This window comes from Schistocerca gregaria, chromosome 6 (assembly GCF_023897955.1).
Source record: "Schistocerca gregaria isolate iqSchGreg1 chromosome 6, iqSchGreg1.2, whole genome shotgun sequence".
In the NCBI taxonomy this organism is placed as follows: domain Eukaryota; kingdom Metazoa; phylum Arthropoda; class Insecta; order Orthoptera; family Acrididae; genus Schistocerca; species Schistocerca gregaria.
This window is the reverse complement of record NC_064925.1, coordinates 385,517,927-385,531,513: the sequence shown is the minus strand read 5'-3', so window position 1 is coordinate 385,531,513 and position 13,587 is coordinate 385,517,927. Positions and strand designations below refer to the sequence as shown.

At 43.1% G+C, this 13,587-nt stretch overlaps 1 protein-coding gene across 1 annotated transcript in view; it reads right to left on the bottom strand.

The window, feature by feature from the left end:
* The window catches only part of LOC126278893 (calbindin-32), a 1,341,317-nt gene that overhangs the window by 682,591 nt on the left and 645,139 nt on the right, over positions 1-13,587 (bottom strand). The gene's annotated exons all lie outside the window — the stretch shown is intronic.

Below are 13,587 nucleotides of genomic sequence, written 5' to 3'. Positions count from 1 at the left end.
CCATTCCTTCTCAATTGGAAGAGACCCGGCGACCTTGCTGGCCAAGGTAGGGTTTGGCAAGCATGAGGAGGTCTTCAGTGGTCATCCGAGCTTGGTTCGATGCAGGACTCATTACTAAAGACAGTTCTACACAAATCAATGAGATTCCAGGCCCAAGAGCTATCTGCAGACAGCATGGACAGCGGTGTGGTACCATCATGAGTGTCATCGGCCTTGGCCTCACGACCAGGGGAGCCATTTCGCTTAATAGTAGGACCCCTTTGGTTGTCATTTGTAACACCCTTACAGCACAGAGGTATGTATATCGCACTGTACGCCCCGTTTTGTTTACATTCACTCCAAATGGTTCAAATGGTTCAAATGGCTCTGAGCACCATGGGACTTAACTGCTGAGGTCATCACTCCCCTGGAACGTAGAACTACTTAAACCAAACTTATGGACATCACACACATCCATGCCCAAGGCAGGATTCGAACCTGCGACCGTAGCGGTCGGGCGGTTCCAGACTGTAGCGCCTAGATTCGCTCGGCCAATCCAGCCGGCTCATTCATGCCAAGCCATCTTGATCTTACATTTCAGGCAGGTAAACAAGACGGGAGTTTCTCCCCCTTATCTTTGCGCTTGCCAAGCCCCACATTGGTCTGTAGGATTTCTGGATCCCTCCCCAACTGAGAACGTTTCGAGCATTATGGGCAGGACACTCCAATCATTTCGGGATTTTGTCGATCTGCAGGGCTAATAGGACAGCATTTTGCACGATATATCTCAGTAGGACATCCAATAACTCTGTCAATCTGTGCCAAAAGGAATAACTGCTTGCCTAAGGGTCAGAGGTGGACCAACACGTTATTGACTCACTCAATTCATGAAGCTCTTTCTCTTGAATAAATAATGCAGTTTTCTGAAATAGTGAGCATATGCTTGTCTTACAGGCACATCTCACCTGCCGTGTTTCGTGGTGTATCGTTTCGTAAGTCTAATACAAACCGGACACAGGGCAGTGACAAGTGACTGAATTTGATGTGCACGTCAATGACCGAGCTGTTACGAGACAGGTATACATCTAGAGGTATATACTTCGTGGTGCGTCGTTCTTTTTGCCTTAGAGCACATGATCAAAAACCAGTTACAAGTTAAATATATTTTGAAACAGAAGCTATTGGAAAGTAACACATATTCCCATATTCAAGACAGACCAAACTGTTAAGACATTAAAGAATCTTAATTCATTTGCTACTATGATACATTCCGTGGTATAAGTTCTACCTCCGTTTCTTCCGTGCACGAACGTCGAAGCATGGCGCAACCATCCACACCTTATGTAGCTTTCAAATATGCTCATTTCCTCGCCACAAAATTTCTGTCAATGAAGAATTAACAATACTTTCCAAACAGCTTTAAATATTATACAACACTTAAATATTTAGAACGTGAAATATTTGCAACACAAAACACAACCTTATATCTAAGAACAACAGAAAATGCAGGAAATGTCCAAAGCGGCTTATGGCCGTCTATAGTGGGCATTCCTTTATATCGTTCTAAAATCAGGTATTGCTTAAGTACTCATTTCGATAAAGCATTTTTCACACATGATCAACACATTTTGTATTGGCACATCCAGTTGTTTGTCATTATTTAGTAAACTGCTTACCCACTTCAATGCTTTCTTAAACCATATTTTTGCGACAACTATATCTTCTCCTAATTTGTCAACGAAAACCTCTTTGCTAACAGAAACTTCTTTCAGTCGGAGAATTTCCATGGAACATGTATAATAGCTTCTGTATGAGTTTGATGAAGTCACACTTTGCACTTAACTTATGTGAAAGTCTTGAAGTGTCCTTAGGAATTGAATTGTTTCAGTTATTTTCGTAATATTAACTGTGTAACATTGCTCTTACCACGCTCAGTTGGACACGTTCAGATTTTGTTTGTCAACAAGGTTTTTAGATAAATAGTTCTCAGTTTACAGGCCACGTCCAGTTCCGTTAAAATTGAAAGCTTTCATTTCTACTTGCATCGTCGTCATCAGGGAATGAGTCACTCAGAATCTATAGAAGGACTCTCTAGCGAAATGCTTCATAGCCAGCACGGTTTTTCCTTTGCTTAAGTCTATGTCTTATCTCTCTTTCCTTTCGTAGCAAGTGTCTAACAGTACTAGTGTACCGCTGCGAGGCTTCCCCATCCCATGAAACTTTGCTCAACGCGGGCATGTGTAAGACGTTGAAAGGTGGCTACACTGAGTCACAGCGCCAGAGATTGCGCCAAAGAGTATTATTCCGCCGCCTTCACTGGCGCAGTAGTTGTTCAGAGTATGTCGAGGGCAGTTTTAGTTCAGAGGTTGCCGTGGGCAGTGCTTGTTGAGAGGATGCCGAGAGCAGTACTAGTTGAGAGCATGTTGTGTGCAGTTGTTCTGTTGGGCGAGACAGCAGATGCTGTTCGATTGGGGATGTTGCAATGATCACAGTGTATTTTTCGTCTATATATATGAAGGTAACAAAAAAATTTTATTTCAAATTTCCTAAATAACAATGCCTCTTGGTCACAGGTTCAGTCAACAAAGCATCTGGCTCGTGTTCATGTATTAGACTGTAATTCAATTATGGTATTTCTGGTTTTTGATTACTTCATTGTAAATGGTGTTTAAAATTTCTTGTCGCATTGAGGAAGAACCGTGCCAGATAAGTGTACGTTGAATCACACTACCACACACACAGAACAGTTACACTTGTGCCTTGTTGTTTAGTTGCTTTTATGGTTGCAAGGGACATAATTAATGAATTGTGTTAACGGAAATTTCCTTTCATTCTTTATTGTTGTTTTATGCAGTCAGATTGCGTACTAATACTACTCAGGGCCAACCAGTTACGAGACTTCGTAATCCGACACACAGATCCTAAAATTATTTTCATTGTATAATTACGCCCCCATGCAACGTATCCCACAATGCTTTCGAATTTTACTCATTGCGCTCCTAATGTTCCTCCCCAGAGTTACCGATATCGGTATAAATTACTGAGCCAAAGCTCGTTTTCTAGAACAAAACCCCATTGCCGGCCATAGAGCGGCAACGTCTATCGACGACGTCCGGAGCTGAACTTCTGCGCTGCCCCTTTCCGCTTGGCTGCTTCATAGGAACCCGATGTCCAGCGCCTGGGGGTAACACTGGCAATTTCGGCGTCCCCCAAACTTCTGAGTGCCAAGTTGTCATCTCGACGGCTTCCATCAGCGGTTGCCACCGGCTGTGGAAACTCCGCGACACAGCGATGCCAGAGGGGTCGTTGTCAACCGTCAAATCCACAGTTACGGTTCAGTTAGCAGCGACAAGTTCGCTAATTAGCTGTCCATGTCGCAGTTCCTGATGGCCCTTGAGCTCTAGCAGTCGCATTCCCGAATTCGGGGCATGTCAATAACAGGAGGTAACTCCCGAGCTCTGAAGGAGCTAAGTTGTAAACTGGTACCTGGATTAGACGATATCACTTCACAGTTATTGACAGCTATAGGAGAATCAGCCATCACGAAATTGTTTCACCAAGTTATACGAGATATATGTGCCATCAGACTTCAAGTAGAATGCAGTAATTCTAATTCCTAGGAAGGAAACTTGTGAATATTACCAAACCATCAGCTGAATAAGTCATGCCTTTAAAATACTAAAACAAATTGTTTATCGAAGAATGGAACTACTGGTAGATGTTGTAAGTAGGCTGTTTAGGTTTTTTTTATTGGTAACGCCACCTCTGTATGAAAATCACTGGCTGTGCTGTGTGCAGTCAGTGACTGGTTGGCATTGTTGTAATACTCGCCATTGTAGTGTTGGGCAGCTGGATGTTAACAGCGCGTAGCGTTGCGCAGTTGGAGGTGAGCCGCCAGTATTGGTGAATGTGGAGAGAGAGATGGCGGAGTTTTGAAATTTGTAAGACTGGATGTCATGAACTGCTATATACAGTATGACTTTTGAACACTATTGAGGTAAATACATTGTTTGTTCTCTATGAAAATCTTTCATTTGCTAACTATGCCTATCAGTAGTTAGTGCCATCAGTAGTTTGAATCTTTTATTTAGCTGACAGTAATGGCGCTCGCTGTATTGCAGTAGTTCGAGTAACGAAGATTTTTGTGAGGTAAGTGATTTGTGAAAGGTGTAGGTTAATGTTAGTCAGGGCCATTCTTTTGTAGGGATTATTGAAAGTCAGATTGCGTTGCGCTAAAAAAAAATATTGTATGTCAGTTTAAGCCCAGTCCTGTACAATTTTTCAAAGGGGACGTTTCAATGTCCACGTTGAGGAATATCGCTTGGGTTTCTAAGAAATGCAGGAACACGCGAAACAACATTGACCCTGCTACTTATCTTAGAATGTAGACTGAAAAAAATGAAAACCTCAATTTGAAGATTTAGATTGAGATTTTTGTATTCTGCACCCTTTGATATCTACAACTTGTACGTAAACCAAATTATAAGTAGAAGGACAACTTGCTAGCTCAGTACATTGAGCCAGCATTAAAGCAAACGAAGTAATAAATTTGGATGGTCATAATCAAGAGGAAGAAGTAAACACTGTGACGTTTTATGTAAATTGAGGGTGGACGGGTAGAAAGGAAATGAAAGGCACTAATCGGAATCAGTGGTGACGAGTGAAAGTATGTTGAGAACAAGGATTCGAACCTGCCATCTCTTGCTTACGAGGCAGATGCATTAACCATTGCGCCATCCAGCCATCCGGACTGGCTGCGCTGATCGTCTTGACACGCCTCTAGACCTATACAATTTCCCAACGAGCGCAACTTATTTGCTATCTCTATCCATTTCCTCCACGCTCGCTACGCTTAAGTTCCCACAAGAGGTCGGACGCATTTGTACATCCGCAATGAAGAAGGTGGATCCATTGGCCATCCAAGCAAATCATTTATATGAATGCACAATATCTCTTGCTTCGTTTTCCTACATACTGAGCCGGCCGCTGTGGCCGAGCGGTTCCAGGCGCTTCAGTCTGAAACCGCACTGCCGCTACGGTCACAGGTTCTAATTCTGCCTCGGGCATAGATGTGTGTGATGTCCTTAGGTTAGTTAAGTTTAAGTAATTCTAAGTCTATGGGACTGATGATCTAAGATGTTAAGCGCCATAGAGCTTAGAGCCATTTGAGCCTACGTACTGTTAGCCATGGTAACTTTTGTGAAACCCGTGTAGGCTACAATAGTTCTACACAGATGAACAATCTTGCACTTGATGTATTAGCGTGGAGAGCCGTTTCAAACCCGTCTTCGGACTAAAGACCGTAACCACCTCACGTTCGTTTAGCGTTGATTACGCTGGACTCCCACGTAATTCTGGCATCTGCAAGAACTAGGTTAATTTAGATGTGACAAGAAAATAGACGGCAATTTCATAGGCCGCACCTGCTCATGCTACTGAAAATAACGCATTTAATGGACTTGAATAAGATTTTGATAGGAATAACAAATCTCTGTGAGAGACGGAATGTAACATAACTTGTTTACTTCACTGTCCATCAAGAGGCCCTTATCATGCTGACGCTATTTTCCTTTGAGAGTGGCGTAGCAAACATCAGTGCGGCGCACCTTTGAGATGGTCGTGACTACAGCAGAAAAGTACCCAACTATATTCAATATATTTTAACAATATTATTTGTTGAAAATTCCTGGCAGATTAAAACTGTGTGCCCGACCGAGACTCGAACTCGGGACCTTTGCTTTTCGCGGGCAAGTGCTCTACCAAATGAGCTACCGAAGCACGACTCACGTCCGGTACTCACAGCTTCTGCGCAGAAGAGCTTCTGAAAAGTTTGGAAGGTAGGAGACGGATACTGGCAGAAGTAAAGCTGTGAGTACCGGTCGTGTTTCGGTAGCTCAGTTGGTAGAGCACTTGCCCGCGAAAGGCAAAGGTCCCGAGTTCGAGTCTCCGTCGGGCACACAGTTTTAATCTGCCAGGAAGTTTCATATCAGCGCACAATCCGCTGCAGAGTGAAAATCTCATTCTGGAATATTATTTGTTGTCAGAACTATAATTATTTCATCGAAATCTCTCTCTTACAGATCTGCTATTCTGGTCCAAAAATACAACACGCGATTAAAAAAAAAGTGACAGACCGTTGTATTAGTTTTCTCCCATAAACGTTCAAGTGATTTTCAGTTACATAATCAAAAAGGGCTTTCAAAAAATATGGTTCAAATGGCTCTGAGCACTATGCGACTTAACATCTGAGGTCATCAGTTCCCTAGAACTTAGAACTACTTAAACCTAACTAACCTAAAGACATCACACGCATCCATGCCCGAGGCAGGATTCGAACCTGCGACCGTAGCAGCAGCTCGGTTCCGGACTGAAGCGCCTACAACCGCTCAGCTACAGCGGCTGGCAAAAAGGGCTTACGAAACCAAGTAAATTTAGCCAGACATATTTTCTTTTCACATGATTAGTCCTTGTAGTAGCCGCGTTAGCTGGAAGACCCAATGCATGTTACTTCCACGTCACGAAGGTGCACGCTAATTACATCCCAATTCGCCTGGAATGTGCGACTTAAAGTAGTATCTGTACATTACAGCAAAAGAACCCGGAAAATAACGAGTAATTCAAATGCTCGTACAGTATCTTCTTAACAAAGAAAAAGTGTACTAAACAGCTGGGAGCAAGTAGAGGTTTATCGTCTCCTTACTTAGTCTGCCCAAGGTAGAAAACACAGCATTTGTGAGGAGACAGACAATTGGTTCACTGAGAGGTGGAGGAGAACGCCTCGGCTAGCTAGGAAATGGATATCTAAGGTCTTTCCAACTGGAGAAAGGAGACTATGAAATGGCTCCGGTACGCTCGCGAATTATCTTCAGTCCCTCGGCGAAATATTGACTGTCATGATATTGCGCTTAATACCGATGAGATTCGTCGGTCACCTATCTGTACATGACAGCTGCCCGAACGCGAGTAACCGACGCTCTCCCGCATCTCGTGGTCGTGCGGTAGCGTTCTCGCTTCCCACGTCCGGGTTCCCGGGTTCGATTCCCGGCGGGGTCACGGATTTTCTCTGCCTCGTGATGGCTGGGTGTTGTGTGATGTCCTTAGGTTAGTTAGGTTTAAGTAGTTCTAAGTTCTAGGGGACTGATGACCACAGATGTTAAGTCCGATAGTGCTCAGAGCCATTTGAACCGACGCTCCTGCTGCCACTTGTAATCTCCCTTACTCTACACATTTTGCACATGTTTAACTTCAACAGTTTAGTTAGTGGCGATGGGCTACAGGTAAGGGAAGGTCAACATGGACAACATACTCCGTCGCGAGATCTGACGGTGTTGTCTAACTGAAACGAGTCTCTTCACGAATGTTAAATTTTCTCAAATTAAGGTGCTAGAATGTTACCTTGAAAGTTTTATTTCTTTTATTGTATTTTAAGTAACATACTGTAAGTAGGCTGTTTAGGTTTTTATGTTGGTAACGCCACGTAGCGCTCTGTATGAAAATCACTGACTGTGCTGTGTGCAGTCTATGGCTGGTTTGCAATGTTGGAATATTCGCTATTGTAGTGTTGGGCAGTTGGATGTGAACGGCACGTATTGTTGTGCAGTTGGAGGTGAGCCGCCAGTAGCGGTGAATGTGGGGAGAGAGATGGCAGAATTTTGAGAGCGGACGATCTGGAAAGGTATAGGTATGAAAGGTATAGGTTATTGTTATTCAGGGCCATTCTTTTGTAGGGATTATTGAAAGTCAGATTGAGCTGCGCTAAAAACATCGTATTGTGTGTCAGTTTAGTGATGATCAAAATAAGTAAAGAGAGAAATGTCTGAGTACGTTCTGTTTGGCTCAGCTGTTTGAAAATCAAATAACGCAAGAGGTTTACAAGCACAGTAATCCATAAACATTTTCTAAGGGGATGTTTCAATACTTCCTAGAAATGTCTAGACTCAACTGTGCTCGTACTAAGAGTGAATTTTTAGTTCCACATTCACACCGAACTTTGCAATACTGTTTTGCTTTTCTAACTTAATATTTGACCCTGTTACAGTCTAACTGACAATATTTCATATTTGATAATTTTATTTTGTTATTTAGGACTAAAACAATGGTGGCAGGTACACTTCTTATTGCCATTCTGTGCGAAGAACATTTGTTAGATGCATCCACATGAGCCAAAATATTATGACCACCACCGAGCGCTACTTGAATGCCTCCCGGTGGTGTTGCGATCTGGTGACGCAGTAAGGAAAGGATGTAAGTGGAAGAGAGACGAATGACCAATCATTATAGCAAAGATAAGGGCCGCAAATCCGGAAATTCACTGAGGTGAACAGGTTTGCGTAAGGACACATTGTTGTGGCTCTGTGCCGGAAACGAGAATCTCTGAACCGGCGAAGCTGGTCACCTGTTGGTGTGCCACTGTCGTGTTGCATGGTCAGAATCCTGCTACAATGGTTTCAGGAGAATTGTAGTGAATACACATTGACATCTTGGCCAGCAATTGTGCCTGATCTTTGCCCATTGGAGCAGGTAACGTGCGCCAGCTTCGTGCCCTTAAACCACAACTCGTAATTTGCTGGAATTGCTTGACCTGTGCTTAGTCAACTGGTGCCACATACATCTGGAATCCTGTCAAGGGCTTGTGGAATCCACGCCAAGCAGAATCTCTGTTGTACTGTGTTTGAAAAGTGGAATAACTCGCTGTTAAACAGGTGTTCATAACGCTATGGCTCATCGGTGCATAATACTCGTAATAATTTTACATCTAATGCATGTTCTTAGCACAACGATACCAGGTCTCAAGGCCATTGGCTGCCAATGGAGCTATACTAGAGACAATGGGCGGGGCTTCCGTTATTTAACCATTGGCAGCAGAGCGGTATATGGGAATGTTCTCCAAGCCTGCACAAATGGATGTGCTCCACGCCAACGGTTCCTACGGTCGAGAAGGGTACGTCAGCTGCCGTTTTTTTTATTTTATTGCATTACTTTATTTTAGTGTCCGTTTTGATTGCAACTGAGCATTATGTTTTATTCCTCTTCATAGAACGTAGGATCCGATGATATCCGAGAGATGGTTACCGGTCATCCAAAAATATAAATAGGCAACTTAAATTCGATCACGACTGCGTGTACTGAAATAAGTTATAAAACACAAAGTAGGTAAGATATATTCCTATGAGGGTAGTAAAATAACCAAGTTTGGTGTAAGTATACTTCTCGCTGCTTGCAAGAGAGATACTGAATATTAAAAGAAGAACTTCAGTGACTAAATAAACCTTCCAAAGTAAAAATAATTTATTAATGGATCATCTCGTTACTACAGAAATAAGAAAGAAGTTCGTCAGGAACTTTGTTTGAAGCAATTTAAGGTATGGTTTTGAAGGATGGATTCTGGGGAAGATAGAAATGAAAAAAAAAAAATGAAAAGCGGTAGGGGTGTAGATACAAAGAAGAGACACAAAAAGCATCCTGGTGTGGTAGACAATCTAATAAACGAGTATTAATAGTAATTAAAGTGGTGAGAACAATACAGAGCAGAGAAACTAAATTGACTGGACACCTAATTCGATCTAACAAATGGTTCAAATGGCTCTGAGCACTATGGGACTTAAAATCTGAGGTCATCAGTCCCCTAGAACTTAGAACTACTTAAACCTAACTAAGCTAAGGACATCACACACATCCATGCCCGAGGCAGGATTCGAACCGGCGACCGTAGCGGTCGCGCGGTTCCAAACTGAAGCGCCTAGAGCCGCTCAGCCACTCGATCTAACATATTAGGAGGACAAATCCTGGGGAAAATTTACTAGACAGTCCAAGAATATTCGTATTACGAAATGCTAGAGGTAGAATGAGCTGCAGCAACTGCTGCTTAATGGTAAAGATTGCGATCGACAGAGATAGATACCGGTGTCAACAAGGCGTTGCCTTCAGCGTCTCATGATGATGACCCCATGTTTAATTCAGCCCCTCCCCCTCACCTACATCCACCCTATCACTCAAAGGTTTAGGGCTTCCCGTATGGTAGGTGCCACACAATTTTGTTGAGTAAGAAAATGAGAACTGGGAAAAGAAATAAGAAAAGAAATACACAGATGCATCCATTCTCAAGAGTGCGTAAGACGAAGATCTTGTAACAACAAATCGAGCTCCATATTTCCGAGTCGCGCCTGCTTCTGTTTCCCCTTAGCTTCTTTCGCCTCCGCCCAGGAGCTAAGGATGGCCCCAACCCCCGCGTCCTGGCCCCCGGCCAAATGCGGAAGCTGCAGGATACCGCCATACGTCTCTGCCACAGACTCCTAAAGCGACCAGATAAGCAGGAATTTAAAATGCCCATCTGAAACCGCCCACCGACGACGAGGCGGCAATTTACTGCAGGCCCATCACACGCTCCACTTAGTCTGAAAAATTTCGGGACGCATTAGGGTGCATTTCTGAATAAAAGAGGAGGAAAAGCAGCAGTAAATTCCATTTGTGTAGGTATATTAGTAAAAACGTGAAGCCACGCCTACTTTCCACAGAGTATGGGAGAGCAATATCCATACAAATTAAAAGGTGAAACAATCACTCGATCACACATTTGCTAAAACAGTCACCCCATCGCACAGTGACACTTGCAGGTTCTCTTTGTAGCGGCATACGGTGGCAACCAATACTGTTTTGCAACATTTCATGTAATTACTGACAAAGGTTAAAAATTTTGAATGTTGTCATAATCTATTCATGAAGCAACTGAACTTAGGGCGTACGAATTACCCACAGTGTATTAGTCCCGTATTTGAGAATAAGAACACTTAGTGACTTCCAACAAACTTCACACATCATTTCAAAACGTTTAGAAAAATTTTCTCGCTGAATCCGCCCCCTCTCCCACGCCCGTCCACGCACACACACACACACACACACACACACACACACACACACACACACATACGCACACAAAGTAATAAAAGGAAAGAAAAAGTTTGTTTGTTACTGTGGTGTCACCGCCAGACACCACACTTGCTAGGTGGTAGCCTTTAAATCGGCCGCGGTCCGGTAGTATACGTCGGACCCGCGTGTCGCCACTATCAGTAATTGCAGACCGAGCTCCGCCACACGGCAGGTCTAGAGAGACTTCCTAGCACTCGCCCAGTTGTACAGCCGACTTTGCTAGCGATGGTTCACTGACTTGTACGCTCTCATTTGCCGAGACGATAGTTAGCATAGCCTTCAGCTACGTTATTTGCTACGACCTAGCAAGGCGCCAGTATCCGTACTATTGATATTGTGAATCATGTACCATAAAGAGCGACGTTCTCCATTAATGGATTAAAGTTAAGTATTCCACAGGCTACGTCCGTTTTTCTCAATTCTAATTCCCTTGTCATGTTCCAGACCTCACGCCAGCCTGCGTGAGCTAAAACGCGTGCATATCGGCCTCCTTTAACGATACGATTTGTAAGGTGTCAGGCAAATCCAACACCTTACATGAAAACCCTTACATAATAAGCAAATTTACTAGTATGTCACATAGCTCCGAATAAATCGTGACATGAAATTAACCAAAGTAATACGAGCAACGAGTGAGCAAATGGAATACCACAGACTAACACAAGAATGCCTAAATGCATGTCGTACCTTCCCACCGTGAGGCAGACGCAGTTCCGAGGGGAGAAACGAGGACAGAAGCCGAGAGCAGAACCGTGGGGAGGGGCTGGGCACCCACGCCATGAGCCTTCCTGTACAACTATACAACCCGCACGTTTTAGTGTCAGGCTTTTTCGCGTCTCAGGTATGTCAAGGACAACCCCCAGCCCATGTTACAAGCTAGAGACCTCCAGAAAAGCAGTATAGATCTTACGATAACACAAAAAGGGCCACTACCACCCGCAAGTTTTAGCGTGAGACTTTTTCGCGTGTCTGTTACATTAGGATCACTCCCCAGCCCATGTTAAAAGATAGAGCCCTCCAGAAGAGCAGTATAGATCTCACGATAACGCTAAAAGGACCACACTAGCTGCAGGTTTTAGCGTGAGACTTTTTAGCGTCTCTGTTACGTTGCAAACTTTAAAAACATTGCCCCACCATGAAAAGTATAACGTTTCCCATTGGATAGACAGAATTTTTGTAGGCGGAGCTTAAGGTTAACATTGAGACCCTGATTGGTCAGATGAAAACATAGCCAGATAGTTTTTTTAAACTAACTTTGGTAAATTGTAGTAAGGAGAAGTTAGAGGAGTTGGTTCCGAGACGGCGAGCTGGACGGCTGGTGCGCCGGCCGCTGTCGCCCTGACGCTGCCTAAACACCGACAAGGTAATGAACGCACGCGATGCCGCATTTTTGAGCGCATAAGGCTTCACTCAGAACTGCAGAAGTCTCATCTGTTACACCCCCTCTTTGCGTAATACTAGTGTCGATCGTTAATTAAAACTCATGGTGTTCACATTTGCCACTTGAAGAACAGATCTGAAACGCGATGATTTTTCTATTTTATAGTTATTGAGAAGCCACATCAGCCACTGTAATTTACGAGTTAGATAAGTAATTAAAGATAACTGAGGGTCACTGTAGACCATTTTTGATAGTTTTCTCTTTTGTGAAACTTAATTTAAACCTAAATTATAGATGTGATATGGCATAGGTCATCCTTCGATCGATTGTAGAACTTGGAAACCTATTTAGGGAATATTCGTTCACATTTTTGTTGAACGCAGTTGGTTTTTACCATTCTGTATTAAAACATTTCCTTTTATCAATAGTGCAATTTATAAACGATGTTTTGTGATTAGAATAAATTTCCAATGGTAAACTTAACTGCTTTTTCGACGTTATTTTACCAGCTAACTAAAAATAGGAAAGCCTTGAACCCTTTCCACTATATTTAGTTAGAATCAAGATTCTTTTACAGGGAGTGCAGTGGAGCTGACGCTGAGATCATCTAGTATTTGGTTATATCATCGCTAGTCTCACTGAACTCTTCTGAATTCTACATGTCATGTGTGGTCTGGCGTCTCCTTACCAGCAACAGGTCCCAGGTTCAAACTAGTTCCCTAAAAAACACGCTCAGAGCGTCGTTGCGCGAAAGTGGGTGGGAGACACGATATAGTACAATCAGACACCACCATGAATGTTTAGAGGTTGGCTCTCCTGCCAACCACAACAGTTACTGCATCTCGCTGTTGATACAGGAAATCTTCAGCATCAGGCATTACGTTTTAATTCGTTACTTCTTTACTGCTAACTCTATTCGCTATGTTTTTTGCAGACCATGTGCACATAGGCTGCAGAATGTACCAGCAGAGTTACATCATTGTACGCCAGGTATTTTAGTAGACATGAAGTCATAAGCATTGGAATGCATGAAAAATTAACTTTTCTTAAAACAGAGCGCAAATTACCCGCACAATATTCATTCAGGTAATAAAATGATACAATTACACTCATCTTTACGACGTTATTTATTATTTGTCTACCAGTTTCAGTGCTTCAGTACACCATCTTCAGACCTTAACTGACGCTGACAAGGTTAACTCCAGTCGTATACACGACTCCATAAGTGGTCAACACCTATGAACTGGTTTTCGTAGACTCCCTGTAACAACGGTGCTGTTTCTCCAACTACCAACTCCAGT